General features: G+C 41.7%; 1 long non-coding RNA gene across 2 annotated transcripts; it reads right to left on the bottom strand.

The window, feature by feature from the left end:
* Positions 1 to 345: 345 nt before the first annotated feature.
* On the bottom strand, positions 346 to 17,791 carry LOC139180999 (uncharacterized). Of its 2 annotated transcripts, XR_011565160.1 has the most exons (5): positions 17,581 to 17,791; positions 6,699 to 7,006; positions 3,934 to 4,011; positions 3,323 to 3,461; positions 346 to 2,926 (listed from the first exon to the last, which is right to left on the bottom strand). It is a non-coding gene; the product is annotated as an uncharacterized lncRNA (long non-coding RNA). The 2 variants fall into 2 exon arrangements; XR_011565159.1 differs by lacking the exon at positions 6,699 to 7,006 and having other exon boundaries at positions 347 to 3,461; positions 17,581 to 17,782.
* Positions 17,792 to 17,937: the final 146 nt, after the last annotated feature.

Raw genomic sequence — 17,937 nt, 5'->3', positions numbered from 1 at the left:
CATTATACGTGTTTGATGAAAATTAATCTATATTCAAGATGGCAAACTAGGGATAGAATGGAACTTACTCTGATAAACTATATGTACAAAAAACGCAACATAAACAGGTTGAAATGGAGAAGATTTTTCATTTCCTATTGGGAAAAATGCCAATTATCACCTGCTTTAGTCAAGACTATTCTGGCTAGGTTTGTTCAATGCTGCAAAATGAGGACAGGTTTAAGGTTTAAGCCAGTAGAAACTGTTGATATTCAAATATAATAGTATATTTTGAAAAGCAAAAATAATCTAGATCTAAATTTGTGGAATTAATATGCATATTTAGAGGAACTGTTGGACAGAAAGTCCATATACAAACATTCCATCTCTACATACATCCTCAACTAGACAATAAAAATCACAAACCATCAATTTTCAATAACATTAAATAGCCAGGGATAAATTTAACAAAAATGTGCAAGTAGAAAATGAAACTTTATTCACAGAACTTTAACAGTCAAATACACAACATAAGAACAGCATAAATCGTTTCAGTTTATCTTCTTTCAAGCAAATGGTTGCCCTTCACCTATAATATAAACCTTAAAAAAGTTCCTCAGCAGAACTTTGATGACAGGAGAGGTATACAAAGCTCACTGCAGTTGTAGTTTTATAAAATGGACTAAAACAAGAACACTAAGGGCGACCCTTTGGCTTACCTTCAGTTAATCCTCTTGAGATTCTATAGACTTTTTAAGCATATTACCAGTATTGGTGATGTTTAGTTATTTAGTTACTGGGGTATGTTAAATAATACTTGTTTTTCTACCCTATTAGCCATTTCATCAATATTATGAAAATATCTGAGTTCCAGATTATACTCAGTTTTAAGTCTGTAATATACTGTTAGTGTCTTGTTCATATTTCTTATTATGTATACTTGGGCTCTTTCCATTTTCTTCACAGTTATGTAAACTAAGAGGAGTGGACTAGCAGTTTGGGGTTGACAGATACAAACTATTACATTCAGAATGGATAAACAACAAGGTCCTACTATACAGCACAGGGAACTATGTCCAATCTCCTGTGATAAATCACAACGGAAAAGAATATTTTAAAATGTATGTGTCTGTGTGTGTCTATATATATATATATATATTAAAAATTATGGAAACTAGCACATTGTCTTTATTTATTAGTTGAGTTTATTTTCCTCTTCCTAACAATTCATAACTGTCTTTTATTAAGTATCTTTTCCTTTTCCCTTAGGTTTATTCTGTTGCTCTTTTTCTTACCTTTTATGTTGGATGTAGGATTTTGTATTTATGTACCTTGTAATTTATGTATTTTTCTTTTTAAATACCACACATATTTAGGGCTAAGAATTTTCTATGAGAACATTTTACTCATGTTCTGTAGTTACTTGAACGTAGTCTGAAAGTTGTATTTTTGTCTAAATGTTCTAATGAAATGGAACAAAAATGTAAAGTGAAAATATTTAGAAGGCTAATACACAGTAAATTCTTCCCTAACTATGAAGTTCTTCCTTTAAAATCAGAACCATGCAATTCATTGTCAGCAATTGGGAAAACACGTATGTGAAAGATACTAAGTTGATTACGCAGGAAGAACTAGAGTTACAATCTTTGACCTTGAGAACTTTTTAAATTCATGTATCAAAGGAAAAATAACATACTTGATATGGTTAGAGATGATTATATCATGAGGCTTAGATTTTTATTAGTTCTTTAAGAGTGAAAGTGGGATGTAGAGCAAAAACCATTATAGTATTGTAAAGTAATGATCCTCCAAATAAAATAGGCAACACCCCTGCCCCCCAAAAAATACCAAACATAGGGGCAGGTAGTGTGCTTAGCATATGTATCTTACTCACACCTGCCTTGAATATCACCGACTAAATGCACTCTCTCAACTAGATTAGCCACAGAAACAGGAAACTAGACTACCTTTTGCCATTTTATTATTCAGTCATTTCATGCTTCCCTGGGGAAAGGATTTAAAATCCAACTGTTTTTTTAAGAGCTAGAGAATTCAGAATTTGAGAGAATTTAACAAACATCAAGAAGAATGTTGGCTCATTTTCTTTAAAAAACTAATTTATTTATTTTAAATGGAAGCTAATTACTTTACAATATTGTGGTGCTTTTTGCCATACATTGACATGAATCAGCCACAGGTGAACATGTGTCCCCCATAAGAAAATGAAATCTCAATTCCCCTGTTATAATTTGACTCAAGAAAATATTTTATGATAAATAAATCATAAAAAGAGTATTCTTCTATGCATTCCATCGACGAGAATCAGAGAATGCAAAAGTTAGCATTGAAAAATTAGCTTTTTAGTGTATCTGTTCTGAATTCACAACTTACATGAGTAAAGTTGAGTTCAGAAGTTAAGGGATTTCACAGAATCACACACGTTATGTTAAAGCTTGTACTAGAACCTACTTGAATGCCTGAGCATGTTTCATATAAACTGATATTTATTACAAATAAATGCCATATTTGCTACAAGCAGAAATTATAAAAGAACCTGAAAATTATTAGCTGTTGCTTAAAGTACTAATGCAAGAGAAGAAAATAGTTCCCTATTTTCAATTCGATATGGCTTTGATCCTGTCTGCTTCTTTATTTGAAAGTCTGTAAGTCAGGCACTCAGGCATCTGGGGTCTGAACTATCTTTCAAAGAATATGTGAACTCTGTTATAAAAATAATAGTAATGTTCCCTCTATATTGTTAAAGATAGAATATTCTGAAAAACAGAAACCACATAAATTACTTTCTGAATGGATGACATACCTGCTTCTGGCATTTCAACAGGCTCTGTATTTGATGCAAACTCCTCCCTGACATCATGACCATCTCCACCTTTACCCCCAGTCTTTGCCTCAGCCAATTCCTGGAGATCAGTTTCCAGGTCAGAATCTTTAAAAAAAATGTATCAATTCAGCTGTAAAGCATACAGTAGGGAATGATGATATTGATTCCCTCAGCATTATGACTTAAAAGTCTTAGGCTATTATGGTAAAAATGTGATGAATAAGAACCTCAGGAGCATTATTCCAGGAACATTTTGCTGGAGAAAAAGGAAAGCAGAATTTTCCGAATGTTATTACCATTTTCTTTTCCCAGGGTTGTCCTCAGACAACTTAGTTGCCCCCTCTCTTTGTCTTGAAAACAAGGGAAAATTTGAGCGACCACACTGACCTGCAAACTATACTCTGCTCAGTTTTTTAGGAACTGTCTGAAGTCCTTTTCTAATGTTTCCTTTCCTCCTCTTACTGGTTATGTCTTAAGACATGATGCACACATACACTTTACCTCCAGAGGCATCCTTTTCCTTCTCTTCATTATGATTCACTGGATCCTCTCCATTTACTTCCTCCTTCCCAGGTGTGATATCCTGAATCCCAGCTGGTGGTTCCTCTTGTTGAGGTTGCTCAACACTGGGCTGCTGGTCCTAGTAGAGTGTGCATGCAAATAAAAACTTTTTGTTGTTAATACATCTAATAGCATAAATATACATAATATATAGATATATCTGATCATAAGTACACCTAACAACATTTTCCCAACACAATTCTATGTACTTATTTTAATAAAGTTATTCTTCCCACAGAGAAGAGTTAGCTCCCAAAAGAGTTACCCAGAAAGACTTTGAAAGTTATTTAAATCTATGTTGGGATGGAAGTATGCAGCCTGTTGTTAATAAGCAGGAGGAGGGAGTCACTGGGCACATTTCCAGGGAATGTAACAGTATACTCATAAGCAATGCCAGACTGTAATATATCTGGATCAATGTTCCTTCCTAAGACAAACTGTCACCCTTTATCAGCATGGAAGACCTTTATCACTGCATCTGTACTACTTAACATGATTTTCTCAAAAATAAACTTGTGTTAAGAGAAAACATCAAATGGTAAGGTACTCACAACCACAGGTTCATCCAGCTTGGGCGATCCTGATCTATAGGTCCCAATGTTGATGCTACTTGCCCACTGATATTTCTCCTGGAAAGTAGAATATAGTGATTTAGAAAATGTGTTTAAGAGCACAGCTATATTTGATCACTTTTATGACCATATGTTGACTTATTATTTTTTTTTAATGTGATAATACTTTCAAAAGAAAATTCTGGTTAAGTTAGAGTGTACATGCATTCCAATTACACCAAATACAGTTGCTTGCAAAGCCATTTTTGTCTTTGCTATGCTGGCAGAGAAATCACCATAAGGTACACAGGAAGGCTGAATTTTTGTGAGGAAGTTTGATTTCACAACAGAATTCTCCATCATGAAGATATTTAGTGAAATACTGCTAGGAATTTAAAAATTCAGGACTATTGTTCTTGTCACACTCCTATTCACCAGACCTATTTCCCCCAACTCCCTTGGAATTCAGTTGGAACACGAAGAAAGGCTCAGTCTTTACAGCCTGACTATGGGGATTTTCTCAGTGTCTGTGGCTGAGGGGAGTCTGCATGCAGAGCAACCAGTCCACTTCTCTCTTGGTACCTTACTACAAAACCCATGATACATATGTATTATATGATTGTATGTTATGTATTACATGATTTCATGTCAATGGATTTCTGGAAAAGCACAACTGTAGGCAGAGAAATATGTCTGTGGTTGCCAGGGTATAGGAGTGGAGGAAGGAGTCTGAAAGGAAATAGCCCAAGGGAGCATTTTCAAACCAATGGGACGTTTTCTACATTTTTATTGTGCTGGCATTTACACAATGGTATGACTTCCCTGGTGTCTCAGACGGTTAAGCGTCTGTCTACAATGCGGGAGACCCGGGTTCGATCCCTGGGTCGGGAAGTTCCCTGGAGAAGGAAATGGCAATCCACTCCAGTACTATTGCCTGGAAAATCCCATGGACAAAGGAGCCTGGTAAGCTATAGTCCATGGCGTTGCAAAGAGTCGGAAACGACTGAGCGATCTTTACCGTAATGCATATGACAAAACTCGACAAATGGTAATGCTTTAATGCATTGACTTCTATTGTATATAAATTATATCTCAATACTTCTCACTTTTTTAAAAAAGGAAAAGGATCTTTTAAGTATGTAAATACTGGTTATTGTATCCATCTAGACCTTGAGCTCATAAACATAAAAATCTTATTTGAAATTCTTCCCAGACCCGGCCAACTTCCAGGATTCCCCATGACACCTTTGTACCCTTATGACAGGACACAGAAACTTGGTCTTAACCAGGTTTACAATTCCCTCTCCTGCACCTCAAGTCAATATTCTTGCTGAGTTCTGTCAATTCTACTTCAAAAATGTCTAATGCATCGACTTTTTCCCATGACCACCACATCTCCTCTAGTCCAAAGCCCCCCTCTATTTAATAGTCAACCCCCTTCTAACGGGTCTCTCACATCCACTCAGGGTGCCTGTCTCCCTCTCACCGCCCTCTCCCTCCCTCTCTTACAGTTGCACAACTGTTCATGACTTTCTAGATAAAGGCTACTGTCCTACATAAGAAGTTGAAGGTATGGTCTAGCCCTTGCCCAGCTTGCTAACATCATGGAAAGTAGAGAATTCCCTTTTTGTCTCTCTTATTGGGCTTCATTCATACCCTCCAATTTCTCAAGCTTAGATTGTCCCATATTTCTGAAGCCTCCAGTTAGTAGACTCCTTCAAGCTAGGCTTCAACAGTATATGGAACGAGAACTTCCAGATATACAAGTTGGTTTTGAAGAGGCAGAGAAACAATAGATAAAAGTGCAACCTTCATTTGATCATGCGGAAAGCAAGGGAATTCCAGAAACACATCTACTTCTGCTTCATTGACTAGACTACCTCAAGGCCTCTGACTGTGTGGATCACAAAAAACTGTGGAAAATTCTTAGAGATGGGAGTACCAGACTAGCTAACCTGTCTCCTGAGAAACCTGTATGAGGGTTAAGAAGTAACAGTTAGAATAAAACATGGAACAACAGACTGGCTCAAAATTGGGAAAGGACTAAGACAAGGTGGTATAGTGTCACTCTGCTTATTCAACTTACATGCAGAGCACATCATGGGAAATGATGGGCTGGATGACTCACAAGCTGGAATCAAGGTTGCTGGCAGAAATATCAACAAGCTCAGATATGCAGATCATACCACTTTAATGGCAGAAACTGAAGAGGAACTAAAGAACTTCTTGCTGCGGGTAAAAGAGGAGGATGAAAAGGCTGGCTTAAAACTCAACATTCAAAAATATAAGATTATGGCATCTACTCCTATCATTTCACAGAAAACAGAAGCGGGGAAGTGGATACACAGACAGATTGAATTTTGGAGGCTCCAAAATCTCTGTGGATGGTGATTGCTGCCATGTAATTAAGACACTTGATCCTTGGAAGAACAGCTATGACAAAGATAGTATGCATGCAAGCTCATTGCTTCAGTCGTGTCTGACTCTTTATGACTCCACGGACCGTAGCCTGCCAGGTGCCTCTGTCTATGGGATTCTCCAGGAGAGAATACCTTAGTGGATTGCCATGCCCTCCTCCCATGGGGCATGGCAGGGCATCTTCCCAACCCAGGGGTGAAACCAATGACTCCTGCATCCCATGCATTGCAGGAAGGTTTTTTTTTTTTTTTTGCCAATGTATTCATGTTTTAATTGAAGGATAATTGCTTTACAGAATTTTGTTGTTTTCTGTCAAACATCAACAAGCATCAGCCATAGATACATACCGGGGTCCAGACCCAGCAGGATCCAGGGATTCCCTCAGGAGGATGGCGTCGGTGATAAGGAAAGTAAAGAGGAGAGAAAGAGGCTTGATCTTCCTTGATCTACACAGAAAGCCAATAAGCCTCTTGACATGGAACTTGCTCTGTTCACGGAGGCCGCAGGCACCCCTTGGTGGGGTGAGGACGCAGGATGCCCCCTCCCAGGTGAAGATGCAGGGCGCCTTCCTGCATCTGGTCTTAGATCTGATCAGGTCTTAGAAGCCCAAGCAAAATAGTGAACTCAGAGAGCCCCTGTGCCCCAAGGAGTCATCCTGAAAGAAGAAGAGAGAGATAATGAAAGAAAAGGAAAGAAAGAAAGAATGACACAGGGAGACCAAGCTTCAGTGAGCAAGGCCCATAACTTTGTTTTCAAAAGGAACTTTTATACCTTGACTTGTACATAGAGGGAAATGAAAAATGCAAAGTCATGCAGAGTCAGCCCAAACATTACATCTGTCTTGTCTTTATCGAAACCAGGATTTTTTCTGCATACCTTTCCCATAAACAATGTTGTGTACATTATCTTCTGGCCTTGGAGGCCTGTGGACATTTTATGACCCTTTTTTGATAAGGGCTGCTCAACCAGAAAACTTATTTTCTGGTTTGAAAATTATAATTTTTATAATTATATAAAAAAATTATAAATATTTATATTTCTAATCTATGTCAGCCTCAGAAAGTGCTAAACAGAGTTACATTCTCATGGAGCAAAGCTGCAGTGAGTTACAACAAAGAAAGAACCAATTAGCTCAAAGGTCTGATGTGGTTAATTCCAAGGCTGCTGCTTGTTTTCCTACATTCCAACTATGCTAACCAATGCACTCCCAGGTGCACAATGGATAAGGGATGTGGGCACTTGGCAGCAAACATTGGCCCAACAATGAAGCCCTTTACCAGTACTATTTTAATAATTTTTCACCCCTTAAAGGACTCTATGCTCATTAGGACTTTTAGAATGTTTTGGCTTCCCATGCCTTTCAAGGTTGGGGAGTTGTGAATAATCATGTGTGTTAATTGCAAGAGTATGGATAAACCTGTCATGCAACGTCAACAGAGTTGTTTGAATTGAAACACTCCTATCATGCCCAGGAGACTTATGAACTGAAGCCCTAAGTGACTTTTTCCAGAGAAAGGTGGTCGGGGACAGCCCCCTGTTAATGTCAGAAGAGTTGGTGAAAGGCACAAAATAGTAAGACAGACAGATTCTGGTTTGGGGGTAGATGCTCGAGCAGGTCCAGGGGGTCCCTCGAGTCCTGATCCACCTTGCTCGTCAGGTCTCTTCCCCATGACCTTGTTATGGGTGGGATCTCCCATGCTGGCTCCCGGCAGATACACCCATGCAGGCGGATTCTTTACCACTGAGCCACCAGGGAAGCCTATGTCAAACCTAGACAGCATAGTATAAAGCAGAGACATCACTTTGCCAACAAAGGTCCATATAGTCAAAACTATGGCTTTTTCAGTAGTCATGTACAGACGTGTGAGTTCGATCATTAAGAAGGCTGAGTGACAAAGAATTGACGCTTTCAGTTTGTGGTGCTGGAGAAGACACTTGAGAATCCCTCAGACCACAAGGATATCAAAACAGCCAATCCTAAAGGAAACCAACTGTGAACATTCACTGGCAGGGCCGATGCTGAAGTGGAAGCTCCAATACTTTAGCCACCTGATGGGAAGAGCTGACTCACAGGAAAAGACCCTGATACTGGTGATCAGGATGGGAAGCGTAAAGCAAGTTATGCCCTGGTGACTGCTGAACAGGTTTTAGAAGCAAAATCTCTACCCCAGGTAACCAGTGCTCAGTTAGCGGAACTTATGGCTTTGACCCGAGCTCTAGAGTTAAGCGAAGGGCAGCGAGCAAATATCTACACTGATTCTAAGTATGCTTATTTGACTTTACACGCTCATGCTGCAATATGGAAAGAAAAACAGTTTAAAAGGGCAACAGGAGAACCTATTTAGCATTTATTTCAGAGAGATCCAGAGACTTTTTACGACTATACATTGTCCTAAAGGAGTAGCTGTTAGGCATTGCAAAGGGCACAGCAGGGATGGGAGTAAAGTAGCTGAAGGTAATCACCTGGCTGATTGTCAAGCCAGAAAAGTGGCACTTTAGGAAACCCCTTCACTGCAGATGCCTTTGATCTGGACAGGTCCTGTGGAACAGGAAAAACCGCAATATACTGAGGAAGAATTAGAAAGATATGTGAAAAGAGGAGCAAAGATTACTGATAAAGGATGGCTACAGTCTGAGGATGGACGATTAACAATTCCTGAAAAGACTCAATGGAAAATTCTTAAGGGTTTACACCACAGTTTCATTGAGATGTAGAGAGTACTTACCAGATAGCTTCTCATTTGTTTGAAGGTAAAAATGTAGTGAAAACTTTAAAGGACATTATCAAAAGATGTGAGGTTTGTCAGAAAAATAACCCAAAGACTGAAAAGCTAGCAAAATCTGGATTACAATGAAGTGGAAAATATCCTGGAGAAGACTGGGAAATTGATTTTATTCATATGCCAAAAGCTAAGGGATATTCTTGCTCACAAGTTTGGGTGGATACTTTTCCTGGATGGATTGAGGCTTTTCCCTGTTGCAGTGAACAGGCTAAGGAAGTTATAAGAATTTTAATCCATGAAATTATCCCCAGGTTTGGGCTGCCACGGAGGCTTCAGAGTGACAATGGCACCACCTTTGAAGCTGCTCTAACTCAGGGGGTGTCTAAAGCTCTAGGAATAGAAGCTCACTTACACTGTTCCTGGAGACCCCAATCCTCAGGAAAGGTTGAAACAGCTAACGACATTATCAAAAGACATCTGTGCACATTAACTCAAGAGACACAGGACAATTGGATTAAAGTTCTACCCATAGTTTTAATGAGGGCTGGGACTGCCCCCCAAAAGGAGGGACTGCCCCCCTTTGAATGTATTTATAGGAAGGCCTTTATTATGCAAGGACATTGTTATAGACGCTGAAGCCTTAGGATTAACTAATTATGTAACTCAGCTCTCAATTTTTCAGCAGACATTAATGGAATTCCAGCAGGTGACTCCTGACCCAGCCTCTGCGTTAAGCAAGCCTCTATTTGAGCCAGGAACATAGGTCCTGATAAAAACACTGGGATCTGGGGGCCAATCCCTCGAACCCCTCTGGGAAGGCCCTTACCAGGTTATACTTTCTTCTCCCACAGCCGTCAAAGTGCCAGGAATAGATTCATGGGTGCATCACACTCAAGTTAAGAGGTGGCATCCTGACCAGAACTAAGTCACGTCATTTTATGTCTTTACTTTCTATGCTCTGACTTTGTACTTTTCAGATGGCCCTGATAATCTATGTGAGCCTACTTCTGCTGACTCCAAAAATCCTGAGTTTGCCGTTTGATCCTCAAGACAATGCCTTCCTGTCCTGGGCTCACTCCTATGCTGCATTCCACAATCAGTCTAACTGCTGGGTCTGCAGAGTGCTCCCCTCTTCATCAGTGGAAGGCTTCCCATGGTGGACATCTCCACTTCAAGGAAAAGACTTTCTCCAACTCTGTGAATACCTTCGACAACAATCGTATGTGATGCCTCTTCTTAATCTGATGACATCTAACAACCCTAAGATGGACTGGCGCAACACTTTGTGCTTTAATTATGGACATAACGTGGCTTTTAATTTTGATTATACATTGTCTTGGTTTAATGACTATTTTGCTACACAGAAGGTAAATGGGTCTAGATCTAGTGGCTTTTTACCTGATGTTTATCAAATATGGGATGATTGAGGTTATATGGCTAACTCCTGAAAAAGGACGTCTAATGTCTACTGCCCATATATGCTGGGGACAAATAGAGCCATCCCCAGAAGTTAGCCAACAACTTAATTATAATGATTGGAAACAACTGGGACTTTTGCCTCAGGAAATATGCAAGGTAATCATTCCCGTATTTTCCAACCCCAGTTCAGGTCCTCCCTTTGCCTGGCCAGGCACTGATTGGGACTGGATATCTCAGTCACACTGCCTTGCTCCAAACGGGACCTACTGGATATGTGGCTCTTACCTATGGGCAAGGCTTCCCCCTGGCTGGATACGGAGATGCACCCAAGGTCTAGCTTTTACTCACGGCTTTATATTTCCAGAGCTTCCAGAAAAGCCTGCTAATTTACCACACCTTACAACTCTGTGGGCAAGGTCTGTATTTCACTGGTATGATTATTTGGCTGCAGTGTTTGTTCCCTCTCTGGGAACTACAGATATTCTGCTATGAGCGGATGCTTTGACTAATTTTACTCAACAGGCATTACAAGATTCTCAAAAAGCTATTTCAGCTCTTCAGTTCAGTTCAGTTCAGTTTAGTTGCTCAGTTGTGTCCAACTCTTTGCGACCCCATGAGTTGCAGGACACCAGGCCTCCCTGTCCATCACCATCTCCCATGGTTCACTCAAACTCACGTCCATGGAGTCGGTGATACCATCCAGCCATCTCATCGTCTGTCGTCCCCTTTTCCTCCTGCCCCCAATCCCTCCCAGCATCAGAGTTTCCAATGAGTCATCTTTTCCAATGAGTCAACTCTTCGCATGAGGTGGCCAAAGTACTGGAGTTTCAGCTTTAGCATCATTCCTTCCAAAGAACACCCAGGGCTGATCTCCTTTAGAATGGACTGGTTGTTAACACCCAAAAAAGATGTCCTTTTCATTATAGGGGACTGGAATGCAAAAGTAGGAAGTCAAGAAACACCTGGAGTAACAGGCAAATTTGGCCTTGGAATATGAAATGAAGCAGGGCAAATGCTAATAGAATTTTGCCAAGAGAACGCACTGGTCATAGCAAACACCCTCTTCCAACAACACAAGAGAAGACTCTACACATGGACATCACCAGATGGTCAACCCCGAAATCAGATTGATTATATTCTTTGCAGCCAAAGATGGAGAAGCTCTATACAGTCAGCAAAAGAAGACCGGGAGCAGACTGTGGCTCAGATCATGAGCTCCTTATTGCCACATTTCAGCTCTTAATGCTGAACAAATACAAATTAGAAAGGTGGTTTTACAAAACAGATTGGCCTTAGATATTCTGACAGCTGCACGAGGAGGAAGTTGTGCCATTATTCATACCCAGTGCTGTACATATATACCTGATATGAGTACTAATGGTACTCATTTTACTAAACACATGAACAAGATGATTCAGGCCATGGATGCTCCTGAAGCCTCAATTTCCTCACTTTGGGAGATGTTAACTAGTTCCCCATGGTGGAAAACTATCTTGATTACAATAATTCTGATTGTTCTGTTTTTGCTGTTTGCTCCCTGCACCTGTAACTGTGTAGCTGGATTTGTTTCTAGCCACATGAAGGCTTTTAAGTTGCAAATGGTTGCTCAAACTCCTGCAACTGCTGCAGCTTCCTCCAACTACTACTTGTCAACAGAAATGACAACAGCTAGAATTGCCTTGGAATATACCATATGGCACATACTGTCCTGACAATTTCACATGTCTTAACATGGTCAGTAGTCTACATTGCCCCGTGAAGTAGTTAAATTTACCCCAAGCTAGTGTTAACTCAGTGAAACTAAGCCATGCAGTGTGGGGCCACCCAACATGGGTGGGTCATGGTGGAGAGGTCTGACAGAATGTGGTCCACTGGAGAAGGGAATGGCAAACCACTTCAGTATTCTTGCCTTGAGAACCCCATAAACAGTATGAAAAGGCAAAATGATAGGATACTGAAAGAGGAACTCCCCAGATCATGAACTCCTTACTGCCAAATTCAGATTTAAATTGAAGAAAGTAGGGAAAACCACTAGACCATTCAGGCATGACCTAAATCAAATCCCATATGATTGTACAGTGAAAGTGAGAAATAGATTTACAGGACTAGATCTGATAGATAAGAGTGCCTGATGACGTATGGACGGAGGTTCGTGACATTGTACAGGAGACAAGGATCAAGACAATCCCCATAGAAAAGAAAAGCAAAAAAGCAAAATGGCTGTCTGAGGAGGCCTTATAAATAGCTCTGAAAAGAAGAGAAGAGAAAAGCAAAGGAGAAAAGGAAAGATATAAGCATCTGAATGCAGAGTTCCAAAGAATAACAAGGAGAGATAAGAAAGCCTTCCTGAGAGATCAATGCAAAGAAATAGAGGAAAACAACAGAATGGGAAAGACGAGAGATCTCTTCAAGAAAATTAGATATACCAAGGGAACATTTCATGCAAAGATGGGCTCGATAAAGGACAGAAATGGTATGGACCTAACAGAAGCAGAAGATATTAAGAAGAGGTGGCAAGAATACACAGAAAAACTGTACAAAAAAGATCTTCACGATCCAGATAATCACGATGGTGTGATCACTCACCTAGAGCCAGACATCCTGGAATGTGAAGTCAAGTGGGCCTTAGAAAGCATTACTACGAACAAAGCTAGTGGAGGTTATGGAATTACAGCTGAGCTATTTCAAATCCTGAAAGATGATGCTGTGAAAGTGCTACACTCAATATGCCAGCAAGTTTGGAAAACTCAGCAGTGGCCACAGGACTGGAAAAGGTCAGTTTTCATTCCAATCCCAAAGAAAGGCAATGTCAAAGTTGCTCAAACTACCACACAATTGCACTCATCTCACATGCTAGTAAAGTAATGCTCAAAATTCTCCAAGCCAGGCTTCAGCAATACATGAACCGTGAACTTCCAGATGTTCAAGCTGGTTTTAGAAAAGGCAGAGGAACCAGAGATCAAATTGCCAACATCCGCTGGATCATCGAAAAACCAAGAGAGTAGCAGAAAACATTCTACTTCTGCTCTACTGACTATGCCAAAGCCTTTGACTGTGTGGATCACAATAAACTGTGGAAAATTCTGAAAGACATGGGAATACCAGACCACATGACCTGCCTCTCGAGAAACCTGTATGCAGGTCAGGAAGTAACAGTTAGAACTGGACATGGAACAACAGACTGGTTCCAAATAGGAAAAGGAGTACGTCAAGGCTGTATATTGTCACCCTGCATATTTAACTTCTGTGCAGAGTACATCATGAGAAATGCTGGGCTGGAAGAAGCACAAGCTGGAATTAAGATTGCCTGGAGAAATATCAATAACCTCAGATATGCAGATGACTCTACCCTTATGGCAGAAAGTGAAGAGGAACTAAAAAGCCTCTTGATGAAAGTGAAAGAGGAGAGTGAAAAAGTTGGCTTCAGAAAACGAAGATCATGGCATCTGGTCCCATCACTTCATGAGAAAGAGATGAGGAAACAGTGGAAACAGTGTCAGACTATTTTGGGGGGCTCCAAAATAACTGCAGATGGTGATTGCAGTCATGAAATTAAAAGACGGTTACTCCTTGGAAGGAAAGCTATGACCAACCTAGATAGCATATTCAAAAGCAGAGACATTACTTGGCCAACAAAGGTCCATCTAGTCAAGGCTATGGTTTTTCCAGTAGTCATGTATGGATGTGAGAGTTGGACTGTGAAGAAAGCTGAGTGCCAAAGAATTGATGCTTTTGAACTGTGGTGTTGGAGAAGACTCTTGAGAGCCCCTTGGACTGCAAGGAGATCCAACCAGTCCATTCTAAAGGAGATCAGTCCTGGGTGTTCTTTGGAAGGAATGATGCTGAAGCTGTAACTCCAATACTTTGGCCACCTCATGCGAAGAGTTGACTCATTGGAAAAGACCCTGATGTTGGAAGGGATTGAGGGCAGGAGGAGAAGGAGACGACAGAGGATCAGATGGCTGGATGGCATAAGTGACTCGACGGACGTGAGTCTGAGTGAACTGTGGGAGTTGGTGATGGACAGGGAGGCCTGGTGTGCTGTGATTGATGGGATCGCAAAGAGTCGGACATGACTGAGTGACTGAACTGAACTCAACTGAGTGTTTCCATGTGGTTAAACGGGGAATGAGGTACAGACGCACTACGTAACTTGTTCAGTGTCTCCAGCATTAAGGGAGCCAGAGGTCTGGATGCACTGTGGAAAACTGTGTGTTCTGTATTTATCAGTCAAGAGTAAGATCCAATGGCTGTGGCAAAATATATAGAATAACAGCTACCACATAACATAAATTGATCTTACATCATAGAAATGCACACTAAATAGAAATCTGATTTCTTCAGAAATCTTTCAAATGGAGGCTTGACAAGACTGGCATCAGGATGTTTTGTAGACACGATGGTCTCAGAGCCTCCTCAGAACAGCAGACAGCATGTCAGTGAGTCTCCTAGGCTGGTGGTCTTGGGTTTGTGCATCAGAGAAAGCAGGAAACCCCTGTCACATGCTCTCAATGGAGACAGACCCTGGCAGCAGGCAAAATCAGACCATGCCTCTGCTCTGGTAGTGCCTAGACAAGTTGTCCATGTTAATCAGAACTGAGGAATTCTTTTAAAAAGTGCAGATTCCATGATCTACACTCAGTGAATCTCACTCAGTTTGGCCACAACAGTGCCCTAGAATCTGTGAGATTTCACTACACTTGGGAAACTCTCAGGGACTTTATTAAACCCCTTTGGTAGTGAGATTGTCAGCAAAATAAGGAAAGTAGAGATCGGAACAGATATTAGAAAAAATATATAGATAATCAACAAAACCCAAAGCTGGCTCTTTCAAAAGGTCAATATGAATTCATAAGTTTCCACCAAGAAGAATAAAAAAAAAAGATAACTAAAGACAAAACTTACCACTTTCAGGAAAGAAATAGGTTACAGATGCGGATGACCACAAACTGTGGGAGAAACTGAAATAGCAGCACAAGGCCCCTTTTGATGAGAGCTACGTGCCAAACCCAGCACATCACAGGATTCCTGACATTCAGGAGCACGCCAAGTAGATTTCCATGCCAGGACTGTTGCATTTATTGTTCCTTCTGTCTGGAATGCTCTTCTCTTAGGTAACCCCACAGCCTGTTCCCCTTACTTCCTCCAGATCTCTGCTTACTTGCCATCTTTCAGGAAGTCTTTCCCTCATTATCTTGAATAAAACAATAACATCATACCTACATACACCGCTTCCCCTATCTAGCAATATCTTTCTTCATAGCGCCTGCCACCCTTGATTATTTACTGACCACCAAGTCTATGAAATGAGAGACTTGGTTGGTTTTGTCCTGCCCCAAACTCCTCCAATAGTGCTCAGGTCTATGGCAGGTGCTCAGAAAACATTTGCTGAAGGACAGTCTGGAGCCAGGCCCTTTACACACATTGCTAACATGCACAGGTACCCTCCAAGATGGGCACTGGCCCCATTGTATTAATTATGATATGAACTGAGATTTCAGGAGACAAGTGATACACTCAACAACACACAGTCAGCATGTCAGGTTCCAGGCTTCAGAATCATATCTGCCAGCTTCCAAATCCTCAGTTCCCGGACAGAGACCTCACAGCCAAGAACATAAGAGGTTTTATTTCTAACACAAAGACTCCAAACAGCTCATAGATACCCAGAGACACCAAAAAGAGCTCACTGAATCTCTGCACAGAGAGTGTACAACTCGAGACTCAGATCCTCAAACACAATGAAACCATAACCATACACACTGTGACAAAGACCCTCCAAACAGACCAAAGTCTTCCAGAAAGAAACAAATGAGAATTGCACAGATACTTCACATCATGGAGACTGACTCCCAAACCACTGGGACGCTTACTGACCCAATACAAAACCCTCTAACAGAAAGACAGAAGTTTTAATAATAACTCAAGAACATCATGTAATCTTAAGATTAATTTCCCAGGCAAATGAAAAACTTGCAACCTGTGCATAGATCCCGAAGCAGCTGATAGTTTACACCTTTACACTGACCCATCCTTAAAGCAGCACAGAGGCATCACAGCTTGGAACGCAGAATCAAAAGCTCAGTGATCTCACATTCTGGGGTTCAGACGCCTACACAGAGATCTCTCACCCAGGGACTGAAAAGCCAGCAAGCTCCAAAGATGCACATCCCGGTATACAGGCACACATCCTAGAGGCTTTGTACTATGGCTCACAAAATCCACTCACATCAAATATCCCAACACTCAGAACCTTGCCAAAAGCCTCAAGAAGATCAAATGTACCCAAACAACACCTGTGTTGTCACACGAAGCAATACACAATCCCAAGCTGCCAGATACAGTTTATTCTCCAGGGAGAGACACCAAACTCAGAGACCTCTCCCTGGACATGAATTGCATGCATTTGTGTGAATGACCAGAGAAGGCACTGGCGACCCACTCCAGTACTCTTGCCTGGAAAACCCCGTGGACAGAGGAGCGTGGTAGGCTGCAGTCCATGGGGTCGCTAAGAGTCGGAGACGACTGAGCGACTTCACTTTCACTTTTCACTTTCATGGATTGGAGAAGGAAATGGCAACTCACTCCAGTGTTCTGGCCTGGAGAATTCTAGGGACGGGGAGTCTAGTGGGCTGCCATCTATGGGGTCGCACAGAGTCGGACACGATTGACGCGACTTAGCAGCAGCAGCTGTGTGAATGGCCGTGCACTGCCACACGATCCAGATTGAGCGAGAGCTAAACAAGAATGAAACGCTGTCACCATGCACAACCAGCGACTGCGCCAAACCTCGCCACTAACCAGGGCAGCTATTTGACCCCTTTGGGAAAAGCAATAAGACTCGGAGGGAAATTGTATGCTCTGAAAAGTCGCGCACGCCAACGCAGGAGCACGTGTATACAGGCGCCTCTCGCCCTCAGTTCCTGTTCTAGGACCACACTGCCTGCAATCACGCGGTGGCCAATCACTGCCCAGAACGCTTCCCTGACTCCACACCCAAACCGACAGCCAGTCTCTCGCTCTGTAGTCGTCCCACAAACGAAGGGGTGGAGTTGAAAAAGAGACGGAAAAAGTTTCCGCTTAATACCTGTGTCCACTCGGATTCAAAAGCAGTGGGAAGACGAAGAGGAGCGAGTGGGGATGGACCTAGTGGCGCCAGGAGTGCCGCTGCTGGGAACTGTGGTCCATGCCCGACGCGGTGTAAGGGGACCCTCTCTGTTGTCACACGCCCTCTCCCAATGGTACCTTCCAGAGTGGGTGGTCTTTCCGCTACCCTCGGTGGTACATCCCAGGTCAGAACTGTTTCATCTCGCGCGCCCCTTGCTGGTGGGATTGGGGAACAGCAGATATAGATGCCCGTGGACCATTCCAGGAGGATCCACAAAGGCCGGAAGGGCAAGGTTAGGGGGAAAACCCCACAGATTCCTGCAATTTGGGACTCAGA

Source organism: Bos indicus, chromosome X (genome assembly GCF_029378745.1).
Source record: "Bos indicus isolate NIAB-ARS_2022 breed Sahiwal x Tharparkar chromosome X, NIAB-ARS_B.indTharparkar_mat_pri_1.0, whole genome shotgun sequence".
NCBI lineage: Eukaryota > Metazoa > Chordata > Mammalia > Artiodactyla > Bovidae > Bos > Bos indicus.
This window is presented reverse-complemented; position numbering and strand designations above follow the sequence as displayed.